We start from the raw sequence: 14,951 nt of genomic DNA on the forward strand, positions 1-14,951 counted from the left end.
TGTGTGTGTGTGTGTGTGTGTGTGTGTGTGTGTGTGTGTGTGTGTGTTTTCAATGCTGTTGTGGTGAATCCGATGATCCTGACCACCTAATGATGGTCATAAACATACTGTACCCTCATGAATTATGGAGCTACACTGCATCAGACAGTATGTATCATTATGTACCAGATACTATGGATTCTGCACAGTGCACCAACACACGCATGCGCGCGCACGTACACAGCTGCAGGAGGCCTGTAGTTTGAACAGTGCATCATTCAACACATGCACGAGTCAAGTTACTCTCCGTGGCGTCGTCAAAACACGCGCATATTTCTTGTATCAATACACACGTCTCGCGGACAATAACAACCGGGGCTTCATGCTATCAACACAACAGAAGCTTCTGCCCGCTGCCCGCACCGTGAACGCGCCTCGACGTTCCGCGCGCACGAGCAGCCCTGTTTGTTTGTGTTGAGAGATTTGGAAATGGCGGAGAGCAGAGACCAAAGCGATAACTTGGGGTTGCAAACGCGAGTGCGCCGTCATTGAAACGCAAATACCACCGGCAAGTGATTCGTGGAGTTGCTCGCGGTTCTTCTCCACCGATGGGATACAAGTCGGACGCAGCGACAAACGGGTCCTTTTGCAACACGGTTTGGATTTAGCGGAGCTGGGTAAGCTAACCGTGCTAGCAGCCTGGCGTCAGCTAGCCCCAAGTAGTGTGTTTGATTTCAGCTACGCAGGCTTGTTTGTCAACACAAGCTGACGGCAAATTGATAGCGAGCCAAGCTAACACGCAACTTTTGCCGGTTGCCAAGTACTTGGAGTTTGTTGCAACATGATTGCCACGGCTCACCGCAAAATAATGAATCCAAAAGTAACATTGGATTAAAAAAAAAAATAAAAAATCAGACATCTGACGCGAGCAAGCAGTTAGTTAAGCTGGTAATGCTAAAGTTAGCCAGCTGCATGGGAATTAAGCATCCAGCGTGAGAATCTGCAGCAGGACCTCGTGGGCCTGGATCTTTATTTACAAGCGGACGACAAAACAGGTAAGAGAGTCACAGCCGTGGACGTTTATTAACGCATGACACCATGTCATCCTCACTGCAGTGCAGGTTGTGCTCCAGGGCCTGCACACATCCCTGACTCGTTGATTTTTCCACACAACGTCGCCACAAAGACATCGACACCATCTCGGCGAGCTACCGTGCTCCTTTCGCCACCTGCATAGAAACACACCAGGCTTGTTGCTTATGTAAGACGAAGGCGATCGGCCTCAAGGTGTCGTCGCCGTTCCGTTTCGATTGACCCGCGCGCGAATAAACTTAAAGGGCGTCTTGACCTCTTTGTAAAAAAATCCTCTGTTCATGTTTATATAACTCTCAAACACAACTCCTGTGCAGTGTTTTATAAAATATACTTCAAAGTAGATCAATAGCACGCAGTCGGAGAACATGATGCCCTCAGAATAATGGAAGAAATTCACCTGAGTTGACCTCACTGTCTAATGTTTCTATTGTCAGTCGTGGTGTTTCGTAGTCCTGCAGCTATATTCGAAGGCGTTACATCCTTCATCTAAAATCTTAAATTCAGATGACAAAAACATATTGACTGTAAAGAGCTTCTGCTAAGTGAATGCATGTTTGAAAGGGTCTTACTTAGATGCATTGTTTTGGTAATAAACAGTGTTGTATAATTAATGCATCTTAAAGGGACAGTGTGTAGGATTGAATGACATCTAGTGGTGTGGTTGCAGATTGCAACCGACTGAATACATCCTCCCTTTCAATTAAATTTATTTTTGTATTGCCCAAAATCACAAATTTCAAATTTGCCTCAGAGGGCTTTACAACCTGTACACATACAACATCCTCTTGTCCTGGAACCCTCACATCGGAACAGGACAAACTCCCCCCAAAAAAATCCCTTTAACGGGGAGAAAAGAGGAAGAGACCCAAGACTGTGGCAACATACTGTAAGTTGCCAGGTTCAAAACTGTTGGTGTCGCTCAGAGGTTGACTTCCTCACCACGATAACACTACTATAGGAGCAGTGAAATGAAGAGCTGCTCACGTTACCGCAGTTTCACAAGCGCGTCGGAGAACTATGGTGACCTTCAGGTGAAGCTGGAGCCGGTGTTTTGGGCTACATGACGCTGTGAAGAGGACCCGCTCCCTACGAAGGGCTCATTCTAAGTTTAAGAAAACACAACGCTTTTTAGTCTCAGGATCTTTATAATGAAAACATAGCGGTGAGTACTACATTCCTTTTCTGAAAAATAGATCCCCCGAAAGGCTACACATTGGCCCTTTCCAGAGGAGGGATGTAATGTGTTGTGTGAGTGTCGGAGTGCGTATTACGTAGAAGTCGTAGAAGAGGAAACTGTTGATAATAACAAACATTAATAGTCCTGCAATAGTTTGGTTTGGGCATTAGTGTTCTTTAGGAATGTGGCCTTTGTGTGCTAGAAGTGATGGTGGACATATATCATACTCTTTATTTGTGTTTATCATCTTTTATTGTTAATTTTCTATTTTTAAATGATGTCTTTTACTACTGCACTATGGTTATTGTCACGCACCAATCGCCACGCCAAGTTCCTTGTATGTGTAACATGCTTGGCAATGAACTGTTTCTGATTCTGATCTGCTGCACGTTAAGAGTTCTGTCTCTAAAATGTAAACAAAAATCTGATAATCGTGCCGAAACAGTGTATATATGTTTCGTCTACGATGGAGCGGAAACGGTGTTTGAGTAGAACCCAGTTCTGTTAAGCTTTTCTACTGGCTGTGTTCAGACTTGTGAATTGTGATGCAAAGCATCAGCAACAAAAACAACTCAAAGCTATTTGGGCTTATGGGAGATTAAGTCAGGTCAGTTATATTTATAAAGCGAGGCAAATCTTTACTTTTTGAAGTTGTGTAAGGTAGGGCTGGGCGGTATACTGGTTCAACCACAAGATGCCACAGTTTGATCAGTGGAAATAACCACAACAAACAAACAACACAACAAAACCACTGTAATAATGAAGGGAAAAATAATTATTTTACCGCTCCAAATAACAGACCCAGATCAGACAATGCATACAAAAACATACCTATCAATGATGGATGAACTTTCTCTACACCCAAAATTCACCTGTGATATGAAGAAGAGATGAGGACCCTTAACCAGACCTTGTCACAGCGCGGTGACATGCTAAAGCGCTGGAGTTACCTCCTTTTCCCTGGTAAAAAGAGACAGTTTGTGCATACTGATGAGGATGTGGAGGCAGATGAGGGCGGAGGTTGTTGCTGCTTGATGGTTAGCACAGAATCCTATGTGGTTCACATGTATTAGAATGTGAGCGATGACAATTTCTTTATGAGCCCTCAGACACAAGCTGTTGAAGCTACCTAAGGATGGGAGTGGGGAGCCCTCCTTCCCAGCTAAGCTCTGTGTCTGTATGGAGCATGAGCAGCCATTTTAGCACTCGGCACTGCTGCAGCTTGGCTGCCACTGTCACAGCATTCTGCTGCTGGAGCTGTAGTACGTTTCCATGCTGTCCCCCACCACACACACACACACACACACACACACACACACACACCTGCAACCAGCCAGTGGAAATCTCACAGTGATGTTTTTACTGAGGGTCAGAACACTCGGCAGATACTGACGAACGCCGTCTGAGGAGGCAGATGGATCAGTTAGGCTTTTTTTTGTTGGGACGATAGAATACGAATGTCTCAGTGTTCACAGTTGTCAGTCTCTGGCAACTTAGTGTTTAGTGTCGTTGTAAGACCAAACTTTGATAGCAGCACAAAGTTTCCTATTTAGCACCAAGATGTGAGACAGAACCTGAATCTCTCTCTCTCTCTCTGAATCAGCATCTTGCCTCATTGTTCTTTAAGCATTTTGGAAATGTTTTCTTCATCATGCTGGCGTATCTTGCTGTTGTGAATAAAGTAAATCTCTTGGATGGATAAGTCGATGTTCGATAGAGGTGTTGAAATGTCTCGTTTATAAGATGCACCGCGATGCGGACACGCAAACTATTCTGCGTCGATGCAGTGACGGGACATCATCAGGAGTTTGGTTTCATTTCAGAGCGGTGTGTGCCTTTGTGTGTGTTTGCCGTTGTGCACTAAAATAGCAGATTGTGTGAGTATTTCAGACAGAGACCCTATAATGTCGAGCCCTGTAAGCTCTGCACACTGTAAGTGGATCATCACAGCTGCAGGCCGACAACCGCTCTGCACGCAAACTTGAAGCAAAAGCACCCCGGAGTGCTTTGTCAAGACCGCACCGTGTCCTGTTTACTTTTTGTCCCCATCCAAGCGTGATGGTATATCAGCATTATCAAACACAGAACGTGTTTCTGTTAGTGGTATTCACTTCAAATAGATTTTTGTACAGACGTTCATGATTCCCAGACGATGGAACCTGAGGCCTTCGGTGACACCCTCTCTTTTCCTCTGTCTGCGAGTCTATCAGGTGTGTTTTGAAAGATAAATATATATATATATATTGCCAACAGACTGTTGACACCATGGGTTCACTGAAGTATGCGAAGCGACGGCCAGCCCCGGTTTCCAGGAACCCCACAGCGGCTCTCGCATCCCCGAAAACGATCACAGCAAATTTCCAAACAGGCCTCACTCGGATGAAATGACCACATATCTAAACGGTTACTGTCTTGCATGAAAACATTAAAATGTAATAAAGGGACATGTTGACAGTACTCAAAACATTCTTTCTGCATTCAAAGTTTTTACTTCAAGTGAAGAGTTAAGAGGCATTATCAGCACAATGCACCTACATTTACTTATGTTTAAGGTGGAGCGGTCATTGCTATGATGCTATATAGCTAAATAAATATGAACGACTCATATGTTAACTGTTCTATTTTGTTGTTTTCTGAACAGGCATGTTTTCAACTGTGTTCTGACCCTAAACTTTGCCCTCGCTGGCTGTACACACTCCATGTGCTGAACAAATGACAGAAAAAAACAGATTCTGCATGAAATAGACTTAGTGCTGGCTGCATTTCTGCTTTCATAGACATGCGTTTCAGAAATATGCGAGTGAAAATTTGGTGGTTTTCCAGTGTTTCAGACCATCTTTGATTCAGGGTTCTCCGATGAGCATGTTTGGGGCCAGTCACCGATCAATGGAAGCAGTACGGGCCAATCCGATCACCGTTCACGGGGTCCATTTGATGCCATTTCTCAGCACTGGTCAACAAGCGATTCTGCTTGTATCCATTGTATCGTTATTAATAGACAATCGGTGTGTTTCGCTTGCAGCATGCAGGGAAAAAAAAAAAAGATCATACAGGCGCCAAAACTATCGCTGCACAGCTCCACGGCTTCAGAACCGGCAGTAGTCCCGTCACAGGATGTGTGATGTCGGCAGGTTAACCCGCACAAGTCGTGCGCCAACTGTTATGAGTCTCATTTTCCACGACTCAATTATCCAATAGATTATCAATGCATCAGCCGATCAAACTATTCAGGATAAATATTGTTGGCTGTTGATGGCGGCACCCTGATCTAGGAGCTCTCGTTTCTGCAAAGCTGAAACACATCTGCTCTTGGTGCAGCACCGGCACAACTGCATGTTGTGGTTCGTCCCTCGACTCCGGCACTCTTGAGTCAATGTGAGGCGGCAACACACTCGCACACGTAGACATGCGCACTGTCTTCAGCCGCTGTAAGCGAGCAGAATGCGGCGAAAGGAAGAGAAGAGCGGCGCTTCTCCGACTCCTCGCTGCACTTCCCCGCTGTCAGAGCGATGGCCTACATTATCGCCTGGAGAAAAGAGAAGAAGGAAGAGAGGAAAAAAAAGGCTTGTGCAGCAGACTGTGTGAGGGTTGGGAGGAAATGGAGGGAAGGAGAAACAGAAAGACCACATACAGGAGGACATTGATAGGGCAAGCGACAAAACAGAGCAAGGAAAATGGTTGTTGTGGCGTTGTGATCGAGTTAACAGTCAAGCCCCTCGTTTTCTGAACAACGTTGAGTCACAATAAGAAGAGTGAAACAATAGTTTTGTCTTTCCTGTGTGGATTTGGTAGGTGTTTGCCTGAATTATAACACTGGGAAATGATTTTATTTTAATAGCTTCATTGTTGCTGATGTACCCGGGGGACGCTGTCAAGTGAATTGGCGGATGTTTTAACAGTTGTGGGTATCTCACCTTCGATGGGAAGTGAACAGTGAACATATAGTGGTGTGAACACCTTTTGTGAAGTGGAGCTTAAAGGCGTTTATGTGCCCAGCTTTTTAAACGGGTGGGCGTTGAGATGCTTCCAAAGTTCGACTCGGATGTTGCAGTGCAAATTGCAAACAGCAGCACTTAAAAGTTGTCTTGCACATTTGTTATTTCTGCTCTTGAGAATGCTTGAACTTGGCATCCCACTCACTTTTTGTTGTTCTTGGTGGTATAGCTTTTTATTACTGAATCCCTAAAGTAGATGAAGGGCCCTAGGCCTCCAGTTTTCTTAATTTAAAATTAAATTTGGCTTGCCCTCAAAGGCTTTTGTGTACGACATTGGGTTCAAATGCCAGCATGTTTGTTGAGATTGAGATTCAGGTGGAGGAGATGAAGCCAGGGATACATTTTAGATGGTGAGATCCTAAACGAAGACAAAAAACATCCAATACCACAGGAAGAAAATGATTTATCTCGTCGTACTGTATTTTGGTGCCAGCCACTTTGATGATCTCCCAAATTGAGTGACCCGTCTTATTACAAATGGTCTTTTCTCCATCAATCAATGCTTGGAAACGGCTACAGTCTTTAAGTTATTGCCTTGGTGTCCTTATTTTCACTACAGTGGGAATTGATTTAAAATTCAACATTTAGATGTCGGATTTTTTTTAGTCACGAGTCATGCTACGGTGAAGAGTGCTGTACATGTGCTACCATAATAAATCCAAACATGATTGATAATACTGCATTCTTATTTCCTCATTTAGCCTGAAAGGTACTCAAATACAGGTACTACTTATCTACAGTTAATATGAGCAAATACAGCTCACCGTTACACATTGATAACATGTTCTTTGTATGTTTTCCACATTGTGCCGCTTCAAAGAGTCTTGGTAGACTCGTGTTTATTCAGGGGTTTCTTTTGAAGTTGCCTGAACTTGGTCGATTTTTGCATCACAATTGGCTCATCTACCCATGGTGGAAATACTGTTAACAGGTAAATTGGAAATACAACTTTATGCATTAACTAGTGGCTGTTGACTGTGAGAAGAGTCTGACTAGAGTCCTGCTCACAGTATTGAGGAGCAGGCAGCGTGGGTCAGCGTCTGAGAGAGCTTTAAGTTAGTAGAACCGTTAAGCTTTTTGCAAGCAATACAGTGAAAGTTATGTGAATAAACAAAATTAATAAAACAGTGTGAACATTTTATTTAAAATATCTAAGCATTTAAAAATACATAAATGTATTGTTATTGTATCCTCTATTCAAACAAAGGCTACCTTTTAGTCAGTCTGTCTATGCTTGGTGTGACAATATTAATTATTATGATCTTATCTTCAATATCACAGTCCAAATCATATCCATAACTAGGCCTGTACCGAATAGTTTGAAGTTTAGTTTATAACGTTGACGTATTATTGGTTACTTACAGAAACTGTCTCTCACACTCACAGCGAGCGAGGCGCCTCCTCGTCTCTGTCTCCGTCCAAAATTCACAATGTTTTTATCGAACAAAATATTCTGCTTCGCTCCATATCTGTCGGCGTTTAGTCGTTCAAAAACATCTTCACTGCGGTCGAAAAACGTTCTTCCGTAGGCCACAGCGAGGCCGGCACCAGCATTAACGGAGTGGTCGAGCAGCAATCTCACACGGCACCGTAACATTAGATCAACACAATAACACGACATCGTATTTCCCCCCATTTGTTTTAGGGTGAGGACGTCATTAAATATGACGTAAGGCATTTAAAGCGTCATTCAGAAACCTTATGAAAACTTCGAATGTGAATCCACAATGTCAACTACTCTTATGGAGCGCTGAGCAAAGTTTTGGTGAGCAGTCGTATGGTTAACAGGGCTCAGCGGCCTTGGGATCTACATTGCAAGTGTTGGGTGCGTGGAAGCTACAGGAAGAGTAATTGCATCGTGACGTCTAGACTGCGGCTATTGATGGATGGAAGCAAAGCACTAAGAGGAAAGGAAGTGGTTTTGTGTGTAGTGTAAAGCGGCACAAATAACTACCGTTTGTGATCTGGGTATTCAAATGCTGGCTGAAGGCGCGCGGCCATTTTGCATGCCGCAGGTGTTTTCACACCAGCATTCTGGCTGTTTGCATCTGTTTTTAGTAGATGCTGTTGCAGTCCATGATACCTCTCCACCCACTCATGGTGTTGCAGACACCGCATCCTCGTGCCAGTTATTGTACGCAGCCAAAGCTCCATTTTCATAAACACCGGTGTATATGCAGTAGTGCTGGGCGGTATGACCAAAAATGTGTATCCACGGTATTTTGTAAGATTCTGGCGGTTTCACGGTATATCACGGTATTTTTTTTTTTTTCACGCATTAACGCCAACCGGCCGCAGCGAGCGGTGAACTGCTGTTTGTGTGAAGTGTCTTCCTCTCTTCTTGTTTCCTTCACCTACATTCCCCTGGGTCCTAAGTCCCTCCATGTACAGCTTCTTATCACCCTCTATGTACCAATGTACATTTATAACAAATACCACACATATTACTGTAATCAGCGTTGCATGTGTCTAACCATAATACCAAAAAAAGCAAAAGAAAATGATTCATTTAAATAATTTTTTTAGAGTTTTTAGTGTTTTTGTTTGTAATATGTACAATGAGCATATCAGTTAGTTATCGCTACAGAGAATTTAACGAACATAAAAAACATGACGTAGATAGGTTTGCAGTTTTGAAGGTGTAAATTTCAGATTGCATCTATTACACATGAAAATAACTCACGTTTTCTGCTACCACCAGCGGCAACAACAGTGGCTCCAAACTCACAAAATGTCAGATTTTTTAAAACCAAAACACTTCCAAACAGCAGACCCAGCTCCTCTCTTGGGCACAGACTCTATCGGTGCATCTCCGGTCTGTCTTTGTTCTTCCTGCATCGCTCCTTTCTGTTCGTTAATGTAACGTTAATGTAGCGACGGAGCCTCTCCAAGCTGTTGGCAGACTGTTGTGCTAGCTGGCTCGCTAGCGAGCTGTACCCAGCATGCAGTTCGGCGGTGAAATTTTATAAATGTACAATTATTAGTGTTACAAATTGTTTGTGTCACAAACTGTTGTGTCGTGGTGTTTTGCCCTGTTAAAGAGCGTTAGTTGTGGGTTAATAATTGTTGTTAAAAAGTTATAACCATGACTAGGGGTCCCTCTCAATACACATAATATAACTAGCTCCAACTGTAGCGCTCTTAGCGGTGAACAATATATTTTGCTGCCTGTTGAAGAGTTACAGCAGTTGTTTCGGCTGTGCACCGGTATGACGGTGTGTCAAAAATTAATATCATACAGGAAATTAAAATTGGTATACCGCCCAGCACTAATATGCAGGTATCTAAATGGCAAGGGTTTTCCCAGAAGTTTTTTGTAGCTTAACCGTGATTAGAAAAACCACAAAAGTACAAAGAGCTGCTGGAAAATGGGAGTAGCTGGCAACAATAGCGAGGGCTATTTAAATGTTGTTTGTGACTCAGTCTGATGTCGGTATGCTGCAAACCTGCTTTACAGGAAGAGCTTTGCAGTCACGATTATTGGTTATGATTGTTATTGTGAGGAAGCTAGTTTGCATTGCTGACACTGAAGCATAGAGGAGAGGTCTGCCTGAGCTCATGTGGTCAGTTTAGGGACAATAAAGATGCTTTTTAATAGAGCCCGACCAATACGGGATTTTGTCGGGCATATGCTAATTTGAAGATACGTAATTGTATGACCGGTTAAGGTCAGCCAGTCATGTTTCCCATAATATGAACTGTAATAACATTGGTGATTCCACAACCTTTCCTCTGGTGCACAAAGCGAATACATGTTTGTGCTTCAAGGAGAAAAACTGGTCTGTGTTATGAGTTATGAGTCGGTGTCGGTGATGAAGGAATATAATTTACGTCGGCATTTTGACACCAAACACGGAGCTAAATTTAGCCTCCAAGAAAAACATAAAATTGTCCAAGAATTAAAAGGCAGAGTGCAATCACAGCAGAATATATTCACAAAAGCTACAGCCCAGTGCATGCTAAAGGTATGTGAGCAGGTGAGCCCCGATCAGATACAGACTTTTACAAATGTCAGTTTGTGAAGAAACACCATCGCAGACCGAGTTCATGAACTAGCAGCAATCTGACAACACAGCTAGCTAAGAGAGAGCAGGTACTCGTCTTCTTCATTCGCTGTTGATGAAAGCACAGACAACATGGACACAGCGCATCTATCCATGTTTATAAGACCTGACTCTCAGTGAGGAGCTCTCGGATGTAGCTGCCATGCACGGGACGACGACGGCGGGGACATTAGTGATGCAGAGAGGTGACAAAAATAGCTTTGAACAAAGTTAATGTCATAACTTGTGCTTGTTATTTGTCTTGTTATTTTCTTAAAAAGTTTGATCTTTGATAGAGTAATGTGGGTTTCTTAACCCTAAATTAAAGTGATTTATGTTATAGTAACAGAAATGTGCTTAAATATCATTTTACATTTATATAACTGCATGTACAATATTTTTACACTTGAATAAACAATAATCAAATGCAGAGAGAGTTATTTAACAATATGTTAGGGAGTAGTTACAGTTATACAGTCTTACATTTACAACCGGCCCTTTGAGGGAAACCATGATGCTGATGTGGCCCAGAGTGAAAATGAGTTTGACACCCCTGCTCTAGTGCAATCACCGGGTTACTTGTCCAATACTTTGGTTTATGACCACATACTTCCCCAAACGTCTTAGCTGTCCGTGGAGTTTAGCACCAATTAGTAGGCCGGTTTCTTTGATTCTTACATGACCTTGATCATAATTGCTTTCCTTGATATTGCCTGTTGTTCACATGCCTGCTTGTTTACATGAGAACATTTGAGCCAAAATGATGTCAGAATACAGCAGTGTTTTCACCTCCATAATACGTTTTGGGCATTGTGCAGACATTGTGCATTTTTGTTTACAGAGCCCAAGAGTTAATTATTATTTTGGTTGTGTGGCTTTATTTTGTTTAATTTAAAGTGGTGACATTCCTATTCCAATTGCTGAGGCTACACTTGCATTATTATGCTATTAAATTATCATTATATTAGTGGCATAGATGGTGTTAAAATGACAAAAGCATTGTTTATCTCTGGGACAATATATGGCCCAACGACGGTATTGTGATAGCCCGACCAATTAGCTAATGTTAGCCTGCTAACACAACCAAACTAAGATACAGTTCCTCCTTCCACCGCTCACCCGCTGTAGACTGATACTCTTTTCCTTAAGGTTGAGGTTTAACTTATTTGCTGATGATAGTAATAATAATAACAACTTTATTTATATAGCACCTTTAAAAACAGAGTTTACAAAGTCCTTTGACAGACAAAGCAATAATAACAACAGAAAGCTCAGTGAGACAGTAATAATTTCAGTCACCTCTCCTCCTATAATCCCTCTGGCTGTGGATATTTATTAACTGTATAGTAAGTTTTCCTGCTTAATAAGAGCTGAAGCATGTTACGTGTTTTAAAATAGACATGTAAACAGAAGTGTATTTAAATATTGTGGGGGTAGTAGCACTGTGTTGTTGCAAAGAAATGTCCATCCAGCTTTGCTTGTTCCTCCGTCCCACCCTCTGGTGCTCCTTCCCCCCGTCCCATCCGGCTGTAATACAGGTCACTGAGGCGCGCTTTTCACCAGCCCACCAGCGCCATAACTTTTTTTGGCTGCACCTGACGAGTAAATACGTGTTGTGGAAAAACTGATTTGGTGTCCACACAAAGGGAATCATGTCACTGACTGCACGCAGGAAAGCACTTTACTTTGTCAAATAAGGACGAGGAGAGATGCCGTGTTTGCCCATTGTGCAAAGGTCTGATTACTCTTAAACCGGCCGTTGGTGAGTAATTCCTCCATTTCCTCCCACCATATTCTTTAATTTCTCCTTTGATCTTGATTTTAAGAGCCTAAAGACATGATGCCATTGCATTTTTTTTTTAATGATGGGAGCATTTTAACATTTTAACCATATGGGAGCATCCAGTCTTTATTATCTGCATGGTGAATTACACTATTGGCCGTCTGTTAGCCTGCCGTACTGTGTTTAGATCGTTTGATGGAGGTGAAACAGACTTCTTATACGTCAACAGTGTCAGCTCTCCGTCATTCTGTTGTCAGGCATGCAGGGAGTTATGAGGTCGAGAACATCTGGAGTTAAGATAAAGACGATGTAACATTCGTTGTGTTTGTTCAATATTTTATTGCAAAGAAAATGAAACAGAAAAGCATAAAATCCTCATTTTGTAGAAGCTAAAACCTGCAAAATGTTTGACGTTTCCGCTTGAAAAATGACTGAAATTATGAATTAATGATTGAAATAGTTGCAGATTCATTTTCTGTCAATCGACTAATCGCTACAAGCCATTAGTACATTTTAACAACACAATTTCATTAACCTTCTAAACCAATATAATTAAAACCTGCACTAGTCTAAAATGAATGTCGGTGTGTGAACGTTTCCTATTAGTAACTGATGAGGCAGGAGTGTACCAAAGGTACTGCCTCCTCCTCCCACTCCCACAGGAGTTTTACCTTTTTTTTAAACCTGTTGGATGACTGGAACCCCACCAGCTAAGGCAAAAAAAACAAGTGAAGTTGATGTCCTTAAAATGCTTCCCTCATAGACGGAGGACTGTGTTTTTGTTTTTCAGAGGGACAGCGCTGAGCGTGTTTGTGTGTGTGCTCTTGTTTTTTTGAAAATGTTTGCTTAACATCCAGTGTCAAGTGCCATGTTTAAACAAACAAATGTTAAAAGATAAGGCCGGTTCAATCGAACTTCCTGAAACCGCTACATCATGGGAGGCATTGGACTGTAGTTGTTGTGCTATACAACCAGCGATTAGCCGTGATTATCCACAACATGGTTCAAGCTGTCACGTTCAAAGAATGTGGCCTTAGGTGGAGCAGCATTTCAAGAAGCTGGACGCAGATTAACGTGTATTTTGCAACCAATTTTCAGTTGACACAGCCACTGTGTAAGATCATTAAGAAAAGATACCAAGTTTTGGATTTCACACAGAATTGACAAAACCGTCAATAGATGTCGACCTGAGGACATCACAGACATCTGTCTGCGTTGTGGTTGACTGAGTTAAGGACAACTCTGTCCCTCCCAGTTCAACTAGAAGTCTTTACCAACGCCAAAGACGATCGGCAAACCAAATGCAACGGTTCTCCTCGAGACAGTTCTTCCACACAGATCAGTTCAGCCTCACCGCTGTGCTTCTGCAGCTCTCTTTAACACACTAGCTGTCGGTCGATGACGGCAAGTTTATAAAATGCAGTGGGCAACAATCAGGTTTTCTTAAAGGTGTGTATGTTGCCGTTGTTTCACTGTTGCATAATAAGGTGCGAGACCGCAAATATGTTGGGAGGGCTTAAACATATGATGCAATGACTGCTATTAGATAGTTATTAGGTAGTTAAAGAGCAGGCCTCCGATATTTGGACTGTCTCTTTGACCTTCTTCTGGCTTATAACGTGTGCTTGTGTAAGCCGGCTGACCTTTTCCACGTAGTCCTTGTACTAATTTACAAGCATTGATAGATGAGGCATAAAGACCGCCGCGCTGTTCCAAAACAAGCCGGTGTCATCCGGGCTGCCGAAGCCGAGACCGAAACCCGGCGAAGGACCGCCGGAGCCTAGTCTGAGAGTCAAAGGTATCGAGGACTGTGTGAAGCGTGGGCTGTTCCGTCTTTTGACATAATTGTATGGTTGAATACAAGGAACTGGTTTGTCAGTTGTTTTTTAAGCACATGCATGGGGGCAGGTGTTCTATGGCCTGTTCAAAATGCACCACCTTCTCCTCGATCACACCTGAGGACGCGCCTTTGCGTCATTTAGCAGCAAATCTGATAAGATCCTCTTAATCCTTTGAACATGTTAATATCACAGAGACCTGTTGCCTTCAAACAGGTTTGCTTGAGCCGTGCTCAAGGTGAAGAGGAGGCGGAGGTGATGTTTGATACCCATTGTTTTTACAGATGTTTATCTACAGTAAAAATGTTGGCAGGGTGCACACTCCACATCTGGAGTGAGTCCCATCTCCGTCATCCTTATCTGATACCTGTGAAGGGAGAGCCTGCTGATTTTGTCACTCGTGCCAATGAAATTTCAGCGTTGCATGCCGTCCTTATCGTGTTTTATCTGCTATTTTGGATTTATTCAAATAGTATATCAATCACTCACCCTGTGTTACCTTGAATGCTTGAAGGAAACTGTATTTCTCCGCATGCCTCTTTGTGAACCAAGACTTGTGCGTTTAACAAAAGCAAAACTATATCAAAACACTTGTTTACAAACTCTCTCAGTGAAATCCGAGTCTCATTCTTCCAGTTTTAGGCTCACTACTTCCCAAACACCTTACTATTTATAACACTTCCGCATAAAGATCTGAGACAGCATATTGTGTCTTGGGTGTCGTCCAACTCCAGGTGGTTAGCTTGGTCGATTTCAATCTGTGAGAGGGACAGACTTTAGAAAAGACTCTGATGTGTGTGTTGTCGGGTTGTGTTTGTTGACGAGGCGTTATGATTATGAGAGGTGAAGCCACGTAATGGTGTGTAGATCTGGCTGTGTTCAGTCTGTCCCTATCTGCTGGGTGGATAACAAACCAGCTGTCTGCGGATGTCAGGCCGATGTCTCGTCGGGAAACATCCGGAGCAGATGAATCGGTGTGCAGACTTTTCTACTCGTGTGTGTGTGTGTGTGTGTGTGTGTGTGTGTGTGTGTGTGTGTGTG

At 42.8% G+C, this 14,951-nt stretch overlaps 1 protein-coding gene across 1 annotated transcript in view; it reads left to right on the plus strand.

Annotated features, from left to right (window-relative positions):
* The first annotated feature begins 27 nt into the window (after positions 1-27).
* The window catches only part of ncoa1 (nuclear receptor coactivator 1), a 44,242-nt gene continuing 29,318 nt past the window's right edge, over positions 28-14,951 (plus strand). Inside the window, 1 exon segment of the mRNA XM_031861514.1 lies at positions 28-1,034. The gene's annotated coding sequence lies outside the window, so the exon portion shown is untranslated.

The sequence above is a fragment of the Anarrhichthys ocellatus genome, unplaced genomic scaffold (genome assembly GCF_004355925.1).
Source record: "Anarrhichthys ocellatus isolate YVR2014 unplaced genomic scaffold, GSC_Weel_1.0 scaffold25, whole genome shotgun sequence".
NCBI lineage: Eukaryota > Metazoa > Chordata > Actinopteri > Perciformes > Anarhichadidae > Anarrhichthys > Anarrhichthys ocellatus.